This window comes from Furipterus horrens, unplaced genomic scaffold, assembly GCF_987537825.1.
Source record: "Furipterus horrens unplaced genomic scaffold, mFurHor1.1.pri manual_scaffold_17, whole genome shotgun sequence".
NCBI lineage: Eukaryota > Metazoa > Chordata > Mammalia > Chiroptera > Furipteridae > Furipterus > Furipterus horrens.
This window is the reverse complement of record NW_028327187.1, coordinates 45,765,827-45,788,772: the sequence shown is the minus strand read 5'-3', so window position 1 is coordinate 45,788,772 and position 22,946 is coordinate 45,765,827. Positions and strand designations below refer to the sequence as shown.

The window sequence follows — 22,946 nt, the reverse complement described above, 5'->3', positions numbered from 1 at the left end:
CATAATAAAAACCCTCAACAAATTGGGTATAGAAGAACTCCCCTCAACATATGACAAACACACAATTAATATTATATTCAATGATGAAAAGATCAGAAATAAGACAGCTCTTACTGTCACCCAACAGCAACTGGGGCCCCGCTGCCTGCCACCACCCTCTAGGCAAAATTCCGGAGGCAAAGGTTTGGTGATAAAGGAAAGGAGTCTTTATTCAAAAGCTACACAATTTTGGAAGAACAGCTTCCCACATGCATCTGTCTCTTAAGCCTCTCAATGAAGGCTAAACTCTTTAACTCTTCGGTTACAGCTTTAATCACTAGACCTGTCAGTTAGGCTAAAAATCTTTAACAGCTGAGTTTTCCTAGCATTTCCCCTGTTTTATTTATCTTATTTCTATAGGATTAGTTTACAAACTAAAACAACCTAAGATACAAAAGCTACACAATTGTTGAAGAACAAAAGACTTCTGCTTCAGAGCCCGTCCCTTCTAGAACCCCAAAGAGTAACCCTGCCACCCTCTGCCAGGCCAGGCACGATCCTTGGCTGCATCTGGAGTTTCTTCTCCCAACCCAAACACGGTCAATTGGGAAGCACAGGCAGCTGCAGCACCATCGCCTGGGCATCCTCGAGGAAGCTTCTGGCCCATAATGCCATGCGCTCTGGAGGCACCAGCTTCTCAGCCAACCCCATCCTAGACTATTTGTTCTTGTCTCAGCAACCTCCTCCTTCAGTCCCTCCTACTCCTTCCCAGGGACCTCAGCAGGTCCTTACATATGCTTTTAAAGTAAAACAACGAAGACAAGAAAGACTTGCTCAAACTATCTTTTAGATATTCAGAGCACTTCTTATTTGAAAATTAATTTTCTATAAACAAGAGGCAGTGGGTTCTGGTCTTAAACAAGCATTCAGTAATTTTGGCCTCATCTTATAAAATTCTACTTTTGAGTTGCCTGGTTTCATAAATCACCTGAAAAAACTTCTGAAAAGCACATCGAGACCACTGCAGTGAGGTATTACATTACAGCAAACATTTTCTAAACTTTTTTTATCTAAGAGAGAAAAGAAAGCGATGTTATCAACATAATAAAAAAGCTGCATATACTACTTGTGCTAAAGAAATCACATAGTCGTCGGCAGCCGTCCGTCTCGAGAGACGATGGTGTAGCTTCTTAAGAGTCTATCTGCACCACCGAGAATGGTTGTGCAGTCCGACTCGGGAGTGACACGGTATCTGTCTCCTCCCGTGTTGAATCGACATCTTGCGATGACGCTGGAGTGTCCTCTCCAGTGAAGCTGAAGCTACAGAGCCTGGGCAGGGTGATATGGAGGGTCTGCTGTTGCCCATGCAGCAGACCTCCCCTCTCTTCACAGCTGAAGGATCCAAGGGAAAGACGGAGTCGATACAGCTTGGCTTCAGGTGCGCCGCAGGAGTTGCCGGTGTTGACTACAACGTCAAACCGCCTTAGGGACTCCAGCTCCGGATTTTCTGTCGGGGTTTACTCCCTTAGCCTTTCCCCCGAAGAGGTATGCCGCAAGGCAGCGGAGGTTTTTTGGAATCAGAGTTTTCCTTCTCTGATGTGCCCTGACTGGAAGATCGAACCAGCGACACTTAGCTCGCAGGCCGACGCTCAATCCACTGAGCCAAACCAGCCAGGGTTAAATCACATAGTAGACTTTCAATTAAGCACAGTCATGCAGTCCAGGGAAAGGACGGAGTTAAACTCCACAGATAATCATTTTCACCATGAGTTTCAAACATCGAAGCCATAGTACCCAATTTTTATTTCACTACCCCATGGAAGGCTGCAAGTCGTTTATGAATGCACTGTTTCCTTGATGTTTCTATAACCCAGAAACAATGTTTGAGATTGTCATTGATCTCTGAAAATTGATAAATGAATTGATCAAATGCCTATTATACTTCAACACAAATAATGAATGAAAATACTGTTTTATTTCACTTACAGCTAACACCCAATGTTATTGTATCTTAGTCTTAGGTGTATACAATTATGTAACCTGCAAAGTGATCTCTCCTAACTTCCAGCGCCCACCGATAGTTATGATGATATTATTGACTGCATTTTCACCCAATCACCTAATGCCCATCCCCTCTGCAACTGTCAGTTTGGAAAGACTATTTTTAATTTTTATGTTATTATGATATATATTATATCACTACCTTAAAATTTGGTAATTACTTCTTGAACATTACTTTCAGCTTTTGAAAACTTTCAATTGGTTCTCTTCTCTTTTGAAATCATAGTTTATTGATGATGTTGTTACAGTTGTCCCAATTTGTCCCTTGGCTCCTTCCACCCAGCCCACCCCCACTCCCTCTCACTTCTATGTAAATGACCCTCAAATTCATGTCTTCAGTCCTATTATCTTTCTAGAACAGGAGACACTAAAATTTTAACATTTGCAAAACTGGACTCATTTTTTTGCTCAAAGCAGTTTATTTTCCTGACATTTAATTTATTTCAACAGTCCTATTCAGCCTTGAAATCTCTATATCATTTTTGATTCCTCCCTCTCTCCTATTCCCTATGCTCATCCAGTTGCTGAATTATATTAATTTATTTTTTTATGAGATCCATTTTATTCATTCTTTTCTGTTTCCTCTGTTACTGCTTACGTTCAGGCTTGATGAATTCAAGCTTGTGCTTCTATAAGGCCTATTTATCTGGTCATCATCTCCTTATCCTTCTCACATTCAAATTGCTTACTGTTCTATCAGAAATTTCTTCTTTCAACACAGTTTTATGTATTTTATTTTCCTACTTTAAAATATCTATTGCTTCTCCCCAGCTATCACATTAACTTGAACCATGAAACTTGGCACCAAAGATCCTCATCATTTTATTTCAAATTGTCTTTATTAGGCTTTTATTTGTCTAATCTGCCAGACCATCTACAAATGATCGCTACGCAGCCCTTCCGGGATGCTTACCGATGCATGCTTTTGCTTCATTCATGATTATCTATAGGGAACCGGTCCACGTGGCAATGGCGAATGTTGCTCGGCCCTGGTTCGGAAAACCAGCAGTCGTGAGGCAGCACACAGGAGCCAGGCCTGCAGGTCGGCCTTTCTCGTGGGAATCAGGCCTGCATTGTATCTGTACTGCTTAAAAGCCTGCTTTTGCTAAAAACAACTTCCTCACTCTGAGCTGAAAAACAGCAGATGTTTAATGTATAACTTTAAAGTAACTTCTCAAGGTCTATTCTGAACTATTTTAAGGACAGGATGTGGCCAGATCTCCCATCCTTATCGTTTCCTTGCATGCACAACATTCTTTTCTTTATTATCTGTAAGCAACGACCATGTAAAGCCACCTGAGCAAAGAGATTGGTAACTTTGTTTGATGCGACCCTCCCAGAAAGGAAGAAAAGCCTGTCCAGGCAAAGGTCATGGTGCTCTCACTGAATCAGAGAGTGGCCACTCTGTCCCTTTTCTCCACCAGTGATTTTGTTCATCGCATCCACAACGCCGCGACAATTATGTTACTCCATCTTTCTGGAATGCCATTTATATCCACCCGGAATTCCAAAGTTTAGTATTCCCCAACTGCCTCTCACTACTTCTTTAATGAAACCTCTTTTGATCCTTCTAAGTAGATGTGATTCTTTATTCATTTTGTACCTACTTTAATGCACACGTCACATACTGATTTTTACTTTAGGTATGTTTCACTTATTTTCCTTCCATCCTCAGCTGCACTCCCAAGTTCATCCCAGCTAATGTGTAAACAATTTAAGAGCATAGATGATCTTTCTTATGTTCATATTCCCTGTAGTGTTTAAAAGATTGCTTACACACAGAAAGTACTCAGTAAAACCATTCAGTTGAATCAAAATTTCAAATAAGTCAGAATTCCTAATGTATGTGGTAGAGGTATAAACCATCTGTTAGTGCACACGAAGGGAGAGGAGGTCTACTAGATTCTTCAGTAGAGCAAGTGTGACAATAAACATAGTTACACCATGGGCTGCCCCCAAATACATTTCAGATGACACAAAAAATGCGTCATAGATCTTCACTGCACATAAGCGACTGGCTGTGAAATAATGGACGATCAGGAAACTAAAACAGCCTGTTTAGCTCTGGAGGGCAGCAAACGTCCTTATTTCCTTCACCATTGCATCCTCTAAGATGGTGGAAACTCGATACAACCCAGAAATTCCACTAGAGCATTAATTCAGAGACATTGACAACTCACTTCACAGAAAAGCTTGTATGTGAATGTTCATAGCAGCTTTGTTTGTAAAAGCCATACATTTTGGTCGACTAGATGTCCCTCATCTGGTGAATGGTTAAAAAGATGTGGTGCACACATACAATGAAATACTACATATGCAATTAAAATAAACTATTGATACATACAAATACTACTCAGCAACTTAAACAAATAAACATATTGATTCAACTTAGTTGAATCTCCTTGAAGTTACATAGAGTGAAAAATATGAATCCCAAAATGTTACCTACTTCCTTTACCCTGCCTCCTACACTGAAACCCTGGAAATGTCCACTTTTCCTCTATTTCTAAAGACTTTCATTTCAAAAATTGCATATAAATGGAATCAAATTGTAGGAAGTTTGACTATGGGTGGAAGCTACACTAACTTCCTCCCAGAAGTAGTCTGGATTTACAATGTAATTTTGGAGAAATCATCTGGAATAACCAACTGAACACCAGCTGGAGAGAAGTCTCATAGCCACGGAGAGACAGAAAAGGCCGCTTCATCACAATGTGACCCTAGGGAGTGCGGAGACGCAGAAGGGGCTGACTGGCGTCACACGGGTAGCAGCTGAAGGGACTGAGAAACATCTCAGCAGCCGGGGATTCCCCCTGAGAAGGGCAGGGTCTAAACCCCCAGCTGAGCTTCCCAGCCTACAGCAACAGAGTGGAAAGTAAAATAGTATCCAGCTGAGAAAAGCGAAAAGCCACAGGGTTTCTTGCTAGCCAGAGAGAAACAGCTGGAGAAAAAGAGCTCTTAAGCAGATCACATATGAAAATATTCTGCCCCCACTTACCCTGGGCACAAGCAGAGGGAAGACAGAGAGGACAGGAAATGCTTGGGGAGAGTTTGGTGTGGTGGCTTTGAGGGGAGAGCTGGGGAAGCGGCCGGCCGGGTCCCAGTGCTGACTCATCCCCAGTACTGCAGGCAGACCATTCCCCTCCAAGTGGTGTCAGCCTGAGGGGAAGCAAAAGCCCTGCCTACAGGAATTAAGCTGCCACACCCATGGTCCTTAAGCCTGATGGCTAATCACAGATTGAATAGATTAACAACTAAAGAAGCCAGACAAAGGCAGTAGATCCCTGGAAGTCTCCAACAGGCTGCCTAGGCCCAGACTGGTACAGGATCTAACGCCACCAGGGGCAGATCCAGGAAGTACAGATCATTCTAAGAAGCACCAACAAACAATAGGAGTCACAAAAATGGGGAGACAGAGAAACAACCCCCCATCGAAAGGAAAGGTAGAGTCCCCAGAAAGAGTGCTAAATGAAATAAAGGGGAGCAAACTATCAGATATGGAATTGAAAGTACGGATTATGGAGAAGCTCAATGAGCTCAGTGGAAACTACAAAGAACTCCAGAAAATCTACAGTGAACTCCAGAAGAACTATAAGGAACTTACTGAGAATTATACCAGCATCAAAAAGGACATGGAAGCTATCAATAAGAGCCAGGAGGAAATGAAGAATACGATCTCTGAATTGAAGAACACAGTAGAAGGAATTAAAAACAGGCTAGAGGAAGCACAAGATCCGATCAGCGAGCTGGAGGACAATGTAGACAAAAACTCACAGACAGTGCAACGAAACGAAAAAAGACTGAACAAGAATGAAGAGGCTCTAAGACAGCTGCAGGACAACATGAAGCATAATAATATCGGTATCATAGGAAATACAGAAGGAGAAGAAGAGGAGCAAAGGATAGAAAACCTCTTTGAAAAACTAATGACAGAAAACTTCCCTAACATGAAGAAAGAATCATGTAAGTCCAGGAAGCACAGAGGGTCCCGATGAAGATGAACCCCAACAGGCCCACTTCAAGACACATCATAATTAAAATGCCAACATTCTAAGACAAAGAGATAATCCTAAAAGCAGCAAGAGAGAAACAACTAATAACATACAAGGGAACTCCAATAAGGCTATCATCAGATTTCTCAGCAGAAACACTACAAGCCAGAAGGGAATGGCAAAATATATTCCAAGCAATGAAAAACGAAGGCCTACAACCAAGAATACTCTACCCAGCAAGCTCTCATTCAAAATGGAAGGTGAAATAAGGAGTTTCCAAGACAAAAGAAGGCTAAAAGAATACATCTCCACCAAACCAGCATTGCAAGAGATGCTAAAGGGTCTGCTTTAAGAAGATGAAGAAACAGAGAGAGACAGAGAGGAACACGAGTACAAAGGGGGAAAATGACAATGAATAAGTACTGAAAGAAAGAAGGAACTTCTACCATTTGCAACAACATGATTGGAACTAGAGAGAATTATGCTTAGCGAAATAAGCCAGGCAACAAAAGAAAATTACCTTATGCTATCACCTGTTACAGGAAACTAATGAACAACACAAACAAATGAGCAAAATTGAACCAGAGGTATGTAAACAAGGAATAAACTAACAGTAACAAAGGGGGAGATGGGAGGGAGAGAAGTGGTAAGAAGGGGAAGGGTCTAGTCAAAGAACATGTATAAATGACCCATGGACATGGACAACTGGGTGGGGACTGAATGTGGAAGAAGGGGGCGCAGGGGGCAGGGAAGCAAGAGGGGGAAAAAAGTGAGACAACTGTAATGGAAAAACAAACAGAAAAATTTTTAGTGTGGGGGAAAATAAAAAATAGAAATGCAAGTTCAGTGAATATTAAAAGGACAAGGATTTTCCTTCACACTGTATATATTTTCTCCCTATCTGATCCCTCCAGAATTTGGCATTCTAAAGAAGTAAGTAATGACCTAAGTTTCTTTGCATAAAACTAATAAGACCAGTTGTTAATAGAGGTTTTTTTTTTTTTTTTTTTTTTTTTTTTTAACTAAGACTTTGACTGGAATGTCATGCCTAAAGGAGACATGCTTGGGCTTTGGTTGTTACCAAAAAGCCCTGAGCAACTGGGACTGACTTTCAAAGGTGATAAAAGGCCTGGTACCTTGGATGGATGAGCGGTCCATAGCAATCTTTCCAGGGAAGGAATGAAGGTTGTTTTCCTGAAAGATGGCTAGAAGGGACCTTAAGGCACAATGGAAAACCAGGAGGACCTGGAAAAGACAGGTGTTTACAGGCAAGGCTGAATGCCAGGTATGTGGATCTGCTTCTGTGCCTTGAAGGGCAGACTGAAGGTCACCCTAAATGTTCCTTGCATAAGTTCCAGCAAAGCAGAACTAAAGATCATAAGTGATCATTTGCTGCTCTTGTTGTGTTTAAGCAAATGAACAGAATAAATTAATAATGGACTTAATGCAGTCCCTTTAATGACAAGGAGGGTAATCTTAGGGAGAAAAATCACGATTCAAGGAAGATCACAATGCCCAGTGGTAGACTATAAAGTAGAGCAGCTAACAGTCTTTAAAGTTTCTTTTCATTTAAAATTTGTTTTCATTTGAAAGTTAAACTGTCTGTGGCATTATCAAAGATGTTTAATTTACAGGCAAGAAGAATGTCAAATGCCTTGCAACTGGATGTCTTTCTGATAAGACAGTCCTACAGATTTAGAGACTTGTATGTGGGTTCGTCGGCAGCCGTCCGTCTCGAGAGACGATGGTGTAGCTTCTTAAGAGTCTATCTGCACCGCCGAGAATGGTTGTGCAGTCCGACTCGGGAGTGACACGGTATCTGTCTCCTCCCGTGTTGAATCGACATCTTGCGATGACGCTGGAGTGTCCTCTCCAGTGAAGCTGAAGCTACAGAGCCTGGGCAGGGTGATATGGAGGGTCTGCTGTTGCCCATGCAGCAGACCCCCCCTCTCTTCGCAGCTGAAGGGTCCAAGGGAAAGACAGAGTCAATACAGCTTGGCTTCAGGTGCGCCGCAGGAGTTGCCGGTGTTGACTACAACGTCAAACCGCCTTAGGGACTCCGGCTCCGGATTTTCTGTCGGGGTTTACTCCCTTAGCCTTTCCCCTGAAGAGGTATGCCGCAAGGCAGCGGAGGTTTTTTTGGAGTCAGAGTTTTCCTTCTCTGATGTGCCCTGACTGGAAGATCGAACCAGCGACACTTAGCTCGCAGGCCGACGCTCAATCCACTGAGCCAAACCAGCCAGGGTTAAAGTTAAACTAGGTCTGTGATATCATCAAAGATGCTTAATTTACAGGCAAGAAGAATGTCAAATGCCTTGGAACTGGATGTCTTTCCAGTTCATAGGCTTATGCCCTATGAAAACAGAACACACATGTTTATTTACGCAACATAACCCACAAACCAGTCTCTAAATCTGTAGGACTGTCTTATTGGAAAGACATCCAGTTCCAAGGCATTATGTGGGTTATGTTACATAAATTAACATATGTTTTCTGTTTTCAAAGGGCAGAAGCCTACGATCTCATTACCTGAGTGATTGTCTGTACGTATAGGCCTCACTTAATCCTGTCTGCATTGCTGCCTCCTGAGACTCAATGGTTTGGCTGAACTAAGTGGCTGGGTTGGTGAAGAACGGGGTGGTCTGTGGGCCTCACTTTAAAACTGGTTTCTCTTTTCTATCCTAATGGCTTGGACAGAAAGGACAGGTGAGATGTACCTGGCATACCTTCCTCCAAATAAGCCCTTCTTTTCCCTAATATGGGACATTGAAAAATTAATACCTGTCTTTTGTCATCTAGTGGTTACGGATTGAATGATGTCCTTTAACCCTGTTGCTCCCAGAATACAACAAGGATGCCAGCCTGTTAAACCAAGAATGCTGTTGTCCAGAGACAGCTAACCAACCTGGAGTCTGCACGATCCTTCCCCTTGTGGGAAGGCCACCCTCCCTTCCACACCCCCACTCTTATTAGGGATTTCTTAACCCAAGGGTAGGTAGGACGATGACCATGTCCAGCTTGAAGCAGCTAGAGGAGCTCGAGACCTTCTTCCATTGTCCTTTATAAGATTGTAAAGGGTCTTAAGTCTGAGAGGGAGGGATTGTTATTTTTTATTGTTAAAATATTTAACTAATTAATTAATTATTTTAAAAAAGAAGAAGAATATATGAAAGGGTGAGGCAGGAGAGCTTGTATGTACAACCCATGGGCATGGACTTGGGGAGGGGATTGTTGGGGAAGGGGGGTGCTGGGCGGAGGGGAGCAAAGGGGAAAAAATTGGAACTATTGTAACAATATAATCAATAAAATATACTTTAAAAAAAAGAATGCTGTTTTGACTAAGGATAAATGAGACTTGATCAGAGCACTATCTTGTCTCCTCTCTTTGTGTCTCTTGTCCCTTCTTCATCCTCACTCCCCCTCTAGGGTCCTCATTGCTCGACCTGCGGGACGGGTCAGTCTATAGTTTCAGCTGAATGTGGACAGAGCATCTGTTAACATCTAGATACTGGTGGGAGTTGAGCCTTAATGCTACTGGCAGCAGAGGGAGCTGCCTTTAAGTAAACTGTCTGGTGAGGTGCAGGGAGGAGACACAGGAGAGGCACGAGTTCTGGCTGGCTCGGCTCCTTGGGCAGTAGCCAGAGGAGCGCGAAGTTTTCTCAATGACCCAGGGTCTCCCCTGAGAGCAGTCAGGGGTGGAGATCCAAGCTGTGACTGCTGGCAGAGCCAGGAGTTGGCCGGGTGATGTCTGGCTCTGGGAGGCTGGGAGTAGCGTTTCTTTTTCTTTTTCTTTCTTTCTGTTCTGTGGTTTGTTTCTTTTTCCCTTTATAAAAATTTATTAAATTTATTGATTTTTTTTTTTTGTGGAGCAGGAGGGAAGACTTGGAGTGAGGAGAGATCCTTGAGGAGTGCAGACACAGAAGCCCACTTGCAGGGACACACGCGGCCCCAACACCCACTGCCAGCCAGCGCAGTGGAGTGTTCCCAACCTACGCACATGCCAGAGTGGGGGATTGCTGCTGGCCTGCACGCATGCCAGCCAGCGTAGTGGAGCATTCTGGGCTCACCACACACTAGAGAAGGGGACTGTTGCCAGCTTGCACACATACCAATCAGAGCAGCGCAAAGCCCACGGTTCACACACCCACTGGAACGGGGGGGGGGTAGCTACCGACCGGGGTGTACACCAGTCAGAACAAGAAAACGCCCCACCCGCAAGCATGGGAGAATGCTCCTGGCACACACCCAGCCTCTTCCTGCCTTCTTGGCTCACCTGCGAGCAGGCAGAAAAAGCACACTTCCGATGCTAAAACTGGGCTGCAGCTGAAAGAAGGTAGAACAAACTAGATGAGCTTTGGAAAACTTTGGACACTGGCTCTGGAGACAAAACTGGAGGAGCAGCACCAGATCCCAGGGAAGACTCAACCTCAGTCCTATGAGAGAAATCTCATAAGCAGATTACTCCCCTCCAAGAGGCATCAGCCAGAGGCAGCTCAATACCTGACAGAAGTGGGCAGAGTGACTCTCAGTCAGCTAATTTAAAGGAAGGAACCACCAAAGAGCAATTAAACAAACAAAACCAAAATATAACTAGAGAGTTCAAATAAAGGGCATAAAGGACATCCTAAGAGCATCAAGTAAAGGAAATCAAGGAGTCTGCACCACTGAATAACACAGATTCCTATCACAGAAGATCACACCACAAAGGCAGAAAATAAAGCAGATCAATCTAAGAAGCAGAACAAACAAGACCAGTGCCCAAAATGGGGAGATGGAACAGCAACCCACCAAACACAAACAACACCCCACCAAAAAGAAAGGAGGAATTCACAGAAGGAGGGATAGATAAAACAGAAGCAAGCAAATTATCACACATGGAATTAAAAACAATAGTAATGAAGAAGCTCAAAAAACTCAAGAAATTGAAAGAAAACTACAATGAACTCCAGAGGAACTACAAAGAACTCCAGAGAAACTACAAAGAACTCCAGGGAAGCTACAAGGAACTTACTGAGAACTACAACAGCATAAAAAAAGACATAGAAACTATCAATAAGAACCAGAAAGGAATGAAGAATACAATTTCTGAACTGAAGAACATAGAGTCAATCAAAAGCAGGATAAACAAAGCAGAGGATCAGATCAGTGAGTTAGAGGACATCATAGAAAAAAAATTCCCAGACAAAGCAACAAAATGAGAAAAGAAGAAAAAGAATGAAAAGGGTTTAAGATAACTGCAGGACAACATGAAAGGAAACAATATCCATATCATAGGGATAAAAGAAAGAGAAGAAGAGGAGCATGGGATAGAAAATCTGATTGAAAAAGTAAAGACAGAAAATTTTCCTGAGTTGATGAAAGAAACTCATGCAAGTCCAGGAAGGACAAAGGGTCCCAATGAAGATGAACCCAAAAAGGCCCACTCCAAGGCACATCATAATTAAAATGGCAACATTCAAGGACAAAGAGAGAATCCTAAAGCAGCACGAGAAAAAAAATAACATACAAGGGAGCTCTGATATGAGTATTGACTGATTTCTCAACAGAAACACTAGAAGCCGGAATGGAATGGGAAAAATATTTCAAATAATAAAAAACAAAGGCCTACAACCAAGACTACTCTACTCAGCAAGGCTCTCTTTGAAAATGGAAGATGAAATAAGGAGTTTCACAGAGAAAGGAAGATGAAAACTATACCTCTCCACCAAACCAGCATTGCAAGAGATGCTAAAGGGAATGCTTTAAGAAAAGGAAGAAAAAGCGAGAGGGAGAGGAACACAGATACAAAGGAAAATGAATAAACACCTGTCAATAATAACCTTAAATGTGAATGGATTAAATGTTCCAATCTAAAGACATAAGGTAGTGGAATGGATACAAAAACATGACCCACGTATAGGCTGTCTACAAGAGATGCACCTGAAAACAAAATATTTACACAGAATGAAAGTGAAGGGTTAGAAAAAAGTATTCCAAGCAAATAGACATTAAAAGAAATTTGGAAAAAAAGGGCTTCTGTCGTGAGTGGCGCACGTAGAGCAGCTTGATTGCTCTACATGCGGAATCGACATCAAGAGATTTCGGAAGCATAATTTTTTGGTATCGGGGAAGCTAGTGATCATTGGTCTTGGTGCCCGCAAAAAATAAAATAAAATAAAAGAAAAAAATAAAAGAAATTTGGGGTAACAATACTTATATCAGCCAAGACAGATTTCACAGCAAAGGCCATAAAAAGAGACAAAGAAGGACATTTCATAATACCCAGGGGAACAATCCATCAAGAAGATATAACCCTGGTAAACATATATGTACCCAACTTAGGAGCACCCAAATAGATAAGGAAAATACTAGGAGACTAGAAGAAAGATATCAACAATAACACATTAAGAGTAGGGAACTTTAACACACTATTGTCAACAATAGACTGATCTTCGAAGCAAAGAAACAGCAAGGATATTGAGGCATTGAACAATACACAAAACCAAATGGGCTTGACTGATTATATATATAACTTTTCAGTAAAAAGGAAAATATATATTCTTTTCAAATGCACATGGGACATTTTCAGGGGTAGACCACGTGATAGGACACAAAAAAGCTCCAACAAATTCAAGAAAATTGATATCATATCAAGCATCTTTTCAGACTACAATGCCTTGAAAGTAGAAATCAACCTCAAGGAAAAAAATCAGAGACAAACTCATGGAGAATGAATAACATGTTATTAAGTAATGAATATGTTAACAATGACATCAAGGAAGAAATCAATAAATTTTAGGAAACTAATGATAATGAACACACAACAGTCCAAAAATTATGGGACACAGCAAAAGCAGTCCTGAGAGGAAAGTTCATACCAATACAGGCCTACCTGAAAAGGAAAGAAAAATCTCAAATAAAAATCTAACCCTAAAGCTACAAGAATTAGAAGAACAACAATAAACAAAGCCCAGAGCGAGTAGAGGAAGGAAACCATTAAGATCAGAGCAGAATTAAATTAAACAAAGACTAAACAAACAATTCAAAAGATCAACAAAAGAAGAAGCTGGTTCTTTGAAAAGATAAGCAAAATCGAAAAGCCTTAAGCCAGGCTCATCAAGATAGAAAGAGAGGAACCAAATAAACAAAATCAGAAACGAAAGAGGAGAAATGACTACCGATATCCCAGAAATACAAAGGATTGTAAGAAATTATTACAAACAACAGTATGGCAAGAAACTTGATAACCTGGCTGAAATGGACATATTTCTAGAAACATATAATCTTCCAAAACTGAATCAAGAAGAAGCAGAAAGCCTGAACAGACAGATAACAAAGAGTGAAATTGAAGCAGTAATAAAAAAACTCTCAGCACACAAAAGATCTGGACTGGATTGCTTCACAGGAGAATTTTACAAAAAGTTTAGGGAAGAACTAATGCCTGCTCTTTTCAAACTATTGCAAAAAATCCAAGAAGAGGGAAGACTCCCAAACTCTTTCTATGAAGCCAGTATTATCCTAATTCCAAAACCAGGTCAAGACAAAACAAAGAAAGAAAACTACAGGCCAATGTTGCTGATGAACATTGATGCTAAAATTTTCAACAAAATATTGGCAAACCGGATCGAGCAACACATTAAAAAGATCATACACCACAATCAAGTGTGATTCATCCCAGGAGTGTAAATATTGTGTAATATTTGCAAATCAATAAATGTAATACACCATATAAACAGAATGAAAGACAGAAATCACATGATCATATCTATAGATTCTGAAAAAGGATTTGATTAAGGAAAATAACCATTTATGATGAAAATACTCAGCAAAATGGAAATAGAGGGAGCATACCTCAACATAATAAACCAAAGCCAACATCATACTCAATGGACAAAAACTGAAAGCATTTCCCCTGAGATCAGGAACAAGACATAGTCATGGAAGTTCTAGCCACAAGAATTGGACAAGAGAAAGTAAAACTATAATTATTTGCAGATAACATGATAGTGTACATTGAAAACTCTATAGACTCCACTAAAAAAACTACTTGATGTAATAAGTGAATTTGGTAAATTAGCAGGGTATAAAGTCAGTATTCAGAAATCAAAGGTATTTCTGTACACCAACAAAATATCAGAGATAGAAACTAGAAGAAAATTCCCATATACTATAGCAACAAGAAAAATAAAGTTCCTACGAATTAACTTAACCAAAGAGATACAAGACCTGTACTCCCAAAACTACATGACACTGAATAAAGAAATTAAGGAAGAAAAAAATAAATGGAAGAATATACCATATTCATGAATGGGAAGAATCAACATCATTAAAATGTCATTACTACCCAAAACAATTTATAGGTTCCATGCAATACCTATTAAAATACCAGTGACATATTTCACGTATCTAGAACAAATATTTGAAAAATTTATATGGAACCAAAAAAGACCCCAAATAGCCACAGCAATATTCAGAGAGAAGAATGCAGTAGGAGGAATCACAATACTTAATATCAAACAATACTACAAGGCCACTGTAATAAAAAAAAAAAGCCTGGTACTGGCATAAGAACAGACATATAGATCAATGGAACAGAATAGAGAGCCCAGAAGTAAACCTCAGTCTATATGGTCAAATAATATTTGAAAAAGGGGGAAAGAACATAAAATGGAGTGAGAAGAGACTCTTCAACTAATGGTGCTGGGAGAACTGGACAGGGATGTGCGAAAAAATGAAACTACACCACCGACTTACACCACACACCAGAATAAACTCATTATAGATCAAAGACTTAAATGTAAGCCATGACATCATAAAAGTCCTAGAGGAAAATGTAGGCAGGAAAATTTCAGATATCCCATGTAGCAATATTTTCACTGATACATCTCTTAAGGAAAGGGAAATAAAGGAAAGAATAAACAAATTGGACTATATCAAACTAAAGAGTTTCTGCTCAGCAAAAGAAAATGTCAGCAAGATGAAAAGGGAATAAACCATATGAAAAACATATTTGCCAATGATACCTCAGACAAGGGATTGATCTCCAAAATATTTAAAGAACTTACACATCTCAACACTAAGAAGACAGAAAACCCAATTAAAAAATGGGCAAAGGGCATGAACAAACACTTCTTCAAGGAGGATATACAGAGAGTCCATCAGCATATGAAAGAATGAACAACATCACTAGCCATCAGAGAGATGCAAATAGAAACCACAATGAGATACTTCACACTGGTCAGAATGGCCATCATCAACTAATCAAGAAACAAGTGCTAGTGAGTATGTGGAGAAATGGGAAACCTAGCGCACTGTTGGTGGGAATGCAGACTGGGGCAGCCACTATGGAAAAGAGTATGGAATTCCTAAAACAACTAAAAATGGAATTGCCTTTTGAACTAGTGATTTCCTTGCTAGGATTGTACCCAAAGAATCCTGAAACACCAAATCAAAAGAACCTATGCACCCCAATGTTAATAGCAGCACTATTTACAATAGCCAAGTGCTGGAAACAGCCTAAATGCCCATCTGTAGATGAGTGGTTCAAAAAACAGTGGTACATTTACACAATGGAATACTATGTAGCAGAAAGAAAGAAGAAACTCCTTCCATTTGCAACAATATGGATGGAACTAGAGAGAATTATGCTTAGTGAAATAAGCCAGGCAAAGAAAGGAAAATACCATATGATATCACCTAATACAGGAAACTAAAGAGCAACACAAAGAAAAGAACTAAATAGGACAAAGAGCAGAATAGCAGTCAATAGGGGGGAGGGGGAGGATAGAAGGGGGATAAGTAAGGGAAGGGTATAGTCAAAGAATGTGTATAAATGACTCATGGACATGGACAACGGGGAGGGATATGATTGTGGGAGAAGGGGTGGGCTGGGTGGGGGAGAGAAATAGGGGAAAAATGGGACAACTGTAATTGAAAAACGAAAAAATAAAATAGAAAAAAAAAACAAAATCAAAAATAAAAATAAAATTGCTAAAAGACTTCAGTAGATATTTCTCCAAAGAAATACAAATGGCCAATAGGCACATGTAAAAATGCTCAACAGAACTAATCATTAGGGAAATGTAAATCAAAACCACAATAAGACACTACCTCATACTCATTTTCATATATATATGGTCTTTCTGGAAAAAGTCTGACCATTGTTAATATAATGAGACTTTGATGTATCCTGACAGCAAAAGAGAGTGGACTGGGATGTACATGCATGAACAATGACAACTTCACTGTACCAGTCAGTGGGGGCAGCAGGCACCATTGAGTGAACATGCGTACTGTGTGGCTGTGGCATTCAAAATGACTGAGCGATTAGAGCAATGAATCTGCATCAAGTTTTGTATTAAGCTTGAACATTCCTTTGTGTAAATTATTTGGATGAAGCAAAAGGCCACAGCTATGGGCAACTGGTGATTGGCAGCTTCATCACCACAACGCACCCACTCATGCATCACATCTGGTGCAGGATTTTTTGGCAAAATACCAAATCACCCACGTGACTCAGCCCCTCTACAGCCTAGATTTGGTGCACTGTGACTTCTGGCCTTTCCCAAAACTGCAATCACTTTTGAAAGGGAAGATTTCAGACCATCGATGCAATTCAGAAAAATACAATGGAGCAGCTGATAGCAATTGGGAGAACTGTGTCAGGTCCCAAGGTGGCTACTTTGACGGGGACTGAGGCATCATTGTCCTATGTACAATGTTTCTTGTATCTTCTATAAATGTCCCTATATTTTTCATTAAAAATTTTTGAAATATTTGTTCTAGGTCTGTGAAATATGTAATTGGCAGGAGTGGAAGCCTCCGGACGAGGAGTTAATCAAGAAGCTGGTGGATCAGATCGAATTCTACTTTTCTGATGAAAATCTGGAGAAGGATGCCTTCCTGCTGAAGCATGTGAGGAGGAACAAGCTGGGATATGTGAGTGTCAAACTCCTCACGTCCTTCAAAAAGGTGAAACACCTTACACGGGACTGGAGAACGACAGCGCATGCCTTGAAGTACTCAGTGACCCTGGAGCTGAATGAGGACCACCGGAAAGTGAGGAGGACCACCCCTGTCCCACTCTTCCCCAATGAGAACCTCCCCAGTAAGATGCTCCTGGTCTACGATCTCTACCTTTGCCCCAAGCTGTGGGCCCTGGGCACCCCCCAGAAGAATGGGAGGGTGCAAGAGAAAGTGATGGAACACCTGCTCAAGCTCTTTGGGACCTTTGGCGTCATCTCGTCAGTGCGGATCCTCAAACCCAGGAGAGAACTGCCCCCTGACATCCGGAGGATCAGCAGCCGGTACAGCCAGGTGGGCACCCAAGAGTGCGCCATCGTGGAGTTTGAGGAGGTGGAAGCGGCCATCAGAGCTCATGAGTTCATGGTCCTGGAATCTCAGGGCAAGGAGAACATGAAAGCTGTCCTTATTGGTATGAAGCCACCAAAAAAGAGACCTCCCAAAGACAAGAACCAGGACGAGGAGCCCACCACCAGCATCCACTTGAGCAAGTCCCTGAACAAGAGGGTTGAGGAGCTTCAATACATGGGAGACGAGTCTTCTGCTAACAGCTCCTCTGACCCTGAGAGCAACCCCACGTCGCCTATGGCTGGCCGGAGGCATGCAGTCACTGGCAAGCTCAGCCCTTCTGGCCACCAGAGTCTCTTTCTGAGCCCTAGTGCCTCCCCGTGCTCAAGTCCTTGGAGCAGCCCCTTGGCTCAACGCAAAGGCATTTCCAGGAAATCCCCACTGGCCGAGGAAGGCAGGCTGAACTCGAGCACCAGTCCCGAGATCTTCCACAAGTGCACGGATTACTCCTCTGACAGCAGCGTCACTCCCTCTGGCAGCCCCTGGGTCCGGAGGCGCCGCCAAGCCGAGATGGGGACACAGGAGAGGAGCCCCCGAGCGAGTCCCCTGCTGTCTCGGAAGATGCTGACTGCAGATGGGTTGCCTGTGGGGGTGCTGCGGTTGCCCAGAGGCCCTGACAACACCAGAGGATTCCATGCTGGACAGGAGAGGGGCAGGGCCCATGTATAAATAAACACCTTCTATTTTTAATCAGAGAAGGAAAACTCTGACTCCAAAAAACCTCCGCTGCCTTGCGGCATACCTCTTCAGGGGAAAGGCTAAGGGAGTAAACCCCGACAGAAAATCCGGAGCCGGAGTCCCTAAGGCGGTTTGACGTTGTAGTCAACACCGGCAACTCCTGCGGCGCACCTGAAGCCAAGCTGTATTGACTCCGTCTTTCCCTTGGATCCTTCAGCTGCGAAGAGAGGGGGAGTCTGCTGCATGGGCAACAGCAGACCCTCCATATCACCCTGCCCAGGCTCTGTAGCTTCATCGCAAGATGTCGATTCAACACGGGAGGAGACAGATACCGTGTCACTCCCGAGTCGGACTGCACAACCATTCTCGACGGTGCAGATAGACTCTTAAGAAGCTACACCATCGTCTCTCGAGATGGACGGCTGCCGACGATTTTAATAGGGATTGTGTTGAATCTATAAATTGATTTTGGGTAGTTAATGATGTTGATTCTTCTATCTATGTATATGGTATATGCTTCCATTTATTTGCATCTTCTTTAATTTCTTTGTTCAGTGTTATGTAGTTTTCTGAGTACAGGTCTTTTACCTCCTAAGTACTTCATTTTTCTTGTTGCTATAGTAAATAGGATTTTTTTCCAGTTTATATCTCTGATATTTCATTATTGATGTACAAAAATGTCTTTGCTTTCTGAATATTGACTTTGTACCCTGCTATTTTGCCAAATTCACTTATTAGGTTAAGTAGTTTTTTTGGTGGTGTCTGTAGGGTTTCCTGTGTACTCTATCAAGTTATCTACAAATAATGACAGTTTTACTTCCTCTTTTCCAATTAGGATGCCTTTTATTTCTTTTTCCTGCCTGATTGCTGTGGCTAGAACTTCCAGAAATATTTTGAATGGGAGTCAAGAGAGTGAATATCCTTGTCTTGCTCTTGATCTTAGGGGGAATGCTTTCAGTTTTTGCCCATTGAGTATGATGTTGACTTTAGGTTTTTTGTATATGGCCTTTATTATGTTGATGTATGCTCCCTCTATTCCCATTTTGCTGAGTATTTTAATTATAAATGATTATTTCATTTATCTAATGCTTTTTAGCATCTATTGATATGATCATGTGATCTTTATCTTTCATTTTGTTTATGTGGTGTATTACATTTATTGATTTGCGAATATTAAACCATCCTTGCATCCTTGGGATGAATCACACTTGATTGTGGTGTATGATCTTTTTAATGTATTGCTGGACCCAGTTTGCCAATATTTTGTTGAGAATTTTAGCATCAATTTTCATCAGTGACATTGGCCTACAGTTTTCTTTCTTTGTTTTATCTTGGCCTGGTTTTGGAATTAGGGTAATACTGGCTTCATAGAAAAAGTTTGGGAGTCTTCCCTCATCTTGGATTTTTTGGAAGTTTGAGAATGATAGGCATTAGTTCTTCCCTAAACGTTTTGTAAAATTCTCCTGGGAAACCATCTGGTCCAGGGCTTTTGTGTGCTGGGAGGTTTTGATTACTGCTTCAATTTCACTAGTTTTTATAAGTCTATTCAGGCTTTCTGCTTCTTCTTGACTTAGTTTTGGAAGATTATATGTTTCTAGAAATTTGTCTATTTCATCTAGGTTTTACATTTCTTGTCATACAATTGTTCGCAGTAATTTCTTATAATCCTGGAGTGGAGTATATAGGAAGATGTTTAGAAGAAATATATGCACAACCAATGGGCATGGACTAAGGAGAGGGGGACAAATGGAGGGAAGGGGGTCAGTGGGTGGAGGGGAACACAGGGAAAAGGAATTTGGACTACTGTAACAGCATAATAAATAAGGAATATTAAAAAAATTCTTACAATCCTTTGTATTTCTGTGGTATTGGTAGTGATTTCTCCTTTTTCATTTCTGGTTGTGTTGATTTGGGTCCTATTTTTTTCTTGATGAGTCTGGTTAAAGGATTGTCAATTTTGTTTACCTTTTCAAAGAACAGACTCCTGGTTTTATTGATCTTTTGAATTGTTTGTTTTTCTCTATGTCACTTAATTTTGCTCTGGTCTTGATTTCCTTCCTTCTACTCACTCTGGGCTTTGTTTATTATTGTTCCTCTAGTTCTTGTAGCTGTAGGGTTATATTTTTTATTTGAGATTCTTCTATACTTTTTCAGGTAGACCTGTACTGCTATGAACTTCCTTCTCAGGACTGCCTTTGCTGTTTCCTATATGTTTTGGGCTGTTATGTGTTCATTATCATTTGTTTCCAGAAACTTTTTGATTCCTTCCTTGATGTCATTGTTAACTCATTTATTATTTAATAGCATGTTATTCACTCTCCATGAGTTTGAAATTTTTTGAGTTTTTTTCTTGTGGTTAGTTTCCATACCTCCAGCTGTCCTGCCCTATTTGGCAAAAACAAACTAACAAACAAAGAAACAAAAAAGTTGCTTCATGCCTCTTAAAGCCAGATCTCTCCTGGCTTACTCTCAGCTCTGCCAGCAGTCTCAGCCTGAGTTTCAGCCCCCAAACCTCTTAGGGAAAACCTTCTTGGCACTTTAAAATCTCTCTGTAATTGAATAACAAAAAATAAAATTAAAATAAATAAATAAATAAAATCTCTCTGCTCTTGTAGCCACCATCCATGGGTGCCAAGCCCACAACCCATCTCTTCTTCAGTCTGCACAGGACAGGTTGCTAGAAAACAGCCTCCTGCATCTGCCCACAGCCACAAAACTCAACTCCTGGCAATCTCCTGTGGTCATACATGTGATTTCTCAATAATTTAGCTGAACATCCAGACTCAGGGGAAGGCCAGCACACCTTTTCACTGAGTCCCTCCTGGATATCACTGGATTGAGTGGCCATGGTGGGAACAGAGCCTCCAGGCCTCTGCACTTCCCTGGCCTTCACTCTTCACCCCCATTGGGTCCCTGCTACTGAGTTGATTTGCCAGCATCCCTTCCCAGTACAGCCCACGGTGCTGGGCTGGGGTGGAGGCCCCTGACTACTTGCTTTAGAAAGTGCAGGCCAAGGTTCCTTCTCTCTCCTGCACTGTTTTCCTGCCTTTGTCCCAGTTTACCCTATTTGAATGCCGCTCTCACAACTCTCTGCTCTCTGTCTGTCCTCCAAGTGTCCTCCGCAATAGGAACACACCCAGCAGACTGATGACTACCCTGTCGCCATTTTGCTTTGTCAATTTTTAATTGACCATGAAGATGTAGGTTCATTTTTGGGTTCTCTATTTTGTTCCATTGATCTATGTGTTTGTTCCTATGCCATTAGCAGACTGTTTGGGTTACAGTGGCCTTGTAGTATAGTTTGATATGAGGTATTGTGATTCCTCAATTTTATTTTTTTCTCAAGATTGCCGATGCTATTCAGGGTCTTTTTCAGATCCATATACATTTTTGGAATATTTGTTCTGGATCTGTGAAATATATCATTGGTATTTTAATAGAAATTGCATTGAATCTATAGATTGCTTTGTATAGTGTGAACATTTTAATGATGTTAATTCTTCCAATCCATGAACGCGGCATATGTTTCCACTTATTTGTATCTTCTTTGATTTTTCTTCAATGTCCTATAATTTTCTGAGTACAGGTCTTTTACTTCGTTGCTTAAATTTATTTCTAAATACTTTATTTTTGTTGTCATTGTTGCAATAGTAAATGGGATTGTTTCCTTAGTTTCTCTTTCCAAAAGATTATTATTGGTGTATAAAAATGCCATTGATTTCTGAATATTGACTGTATATTCCTACTTTGTCAAAATCATTTATTAGGTCAAGTAGTTTTTTGGTGGAGCCTATAGGGTTCTCTATGTACCATATCATGTTGTCTATGTATAATGAAAATTTAACTTCCTTCTTTCCAATTTGGATGCCTTTTATATCTTCTATTTGTCTGATTGCTATGGCTAGGACCTCTAGTACTATGTTGAATAAGTGTGGTGAAAGCAGACACACCTGTCTTCTTCCCAATCTTTAAAAAAGTCCTTTTAGTTTTTGCCCATTGACTTTGGCAGTAGTTTGTTTTTTTTTTGTTTTTCTTTGTTTTTTTTTTTTTTTTTGTATATGGCCTTTATTATGATAGAATATGCTTTCTCTACTTCCACTTTGCTGAGTGTTTTTATCATAAATGGGTGCTGGATTTTATCAAATGCTTTTCCAGCATCTATTGATATGATCATGTGATTTTTATCTTTCATTTTGTTTATGTGATGTATCACATTTATTGATTGTGAATATTGTACCAACATTGCATCCATGGGAAAAAAATCCACTTAATCATGATCCATAATCTTTTTAATGTGTTGTTTTATAACAATGCAATCCCCACAAAGAAAAAAAGAGGGAACTAGAAGCTTATTTTTGACCTCTCTACCATTTACATAGGGCTATCTTTTTCCTGCTTTTCTTGCACTGTATTCTTTGTATTAATAAATCTTAGCCATGAGTCTAACTTTATATTGAGTCATATGTGACTAAGTGGGTAATCATTGTTAGAAATAGTAAAAACTGAAACCAAGGAAGCTGAGATGCAAGATTTATTAAGAGGAACCTGCTGGGCTGTCTCAAAGGAGATAACAGCAGCTGGCGTACAGGTTGACAAGGTTTTAAAGGGAGGGATAGGGAATGACTGAAACAGAGTATCAGGGCGCCTAGTGATTGGTTGGGCCTGGGGATAACGGTGGGAACAATGGCTTGGGTTTGGGGGTAACGGCGGGCACAATGGTGGGAACAACGAGGCACTTGGTGTTTTGTTGGGCATGTTGCTGGGGAGAAGAATAGAATAAGAAAGTAAAAAATTTTCTACCCCCTACTGGTGTTTTGCAAGATTTGAGGAACTTTTCACTGGACTCCTCAATAGTCATTGTTTGTGGTTTTTACTTCCTGGTAATCA

At 40.9% G+C, this 22,946-nt stretch overlaps 1 non-coding gene and 1 pseudogene across 1 annotated transcript; both read left to right on the top strand.

Moving 5' to 3' along the window:
- Positions 1-12,036: 12,036 nt before the first annotated feature.
- On the top strand, positions 12,037-12,170 carry LOC149990937 (U11 spliceosomal RNA). The gene has a single exon (XR_016508812.1). It is a non-coding gene; the product is annotated as a U11 spliceosomal RNA (small nuclear RNA).
- Positions 12,171-17,050: 4,880 nt separating this feature from the next.
- On the top strand, positions 17,051-18,054 carry LOC149990936 (la-related protein 6 pseudogene; annotated as a pseudogene).
- The last annotated feature ends 4,892 nt before the right edge of the window (positions 18,055-22,946 follow it).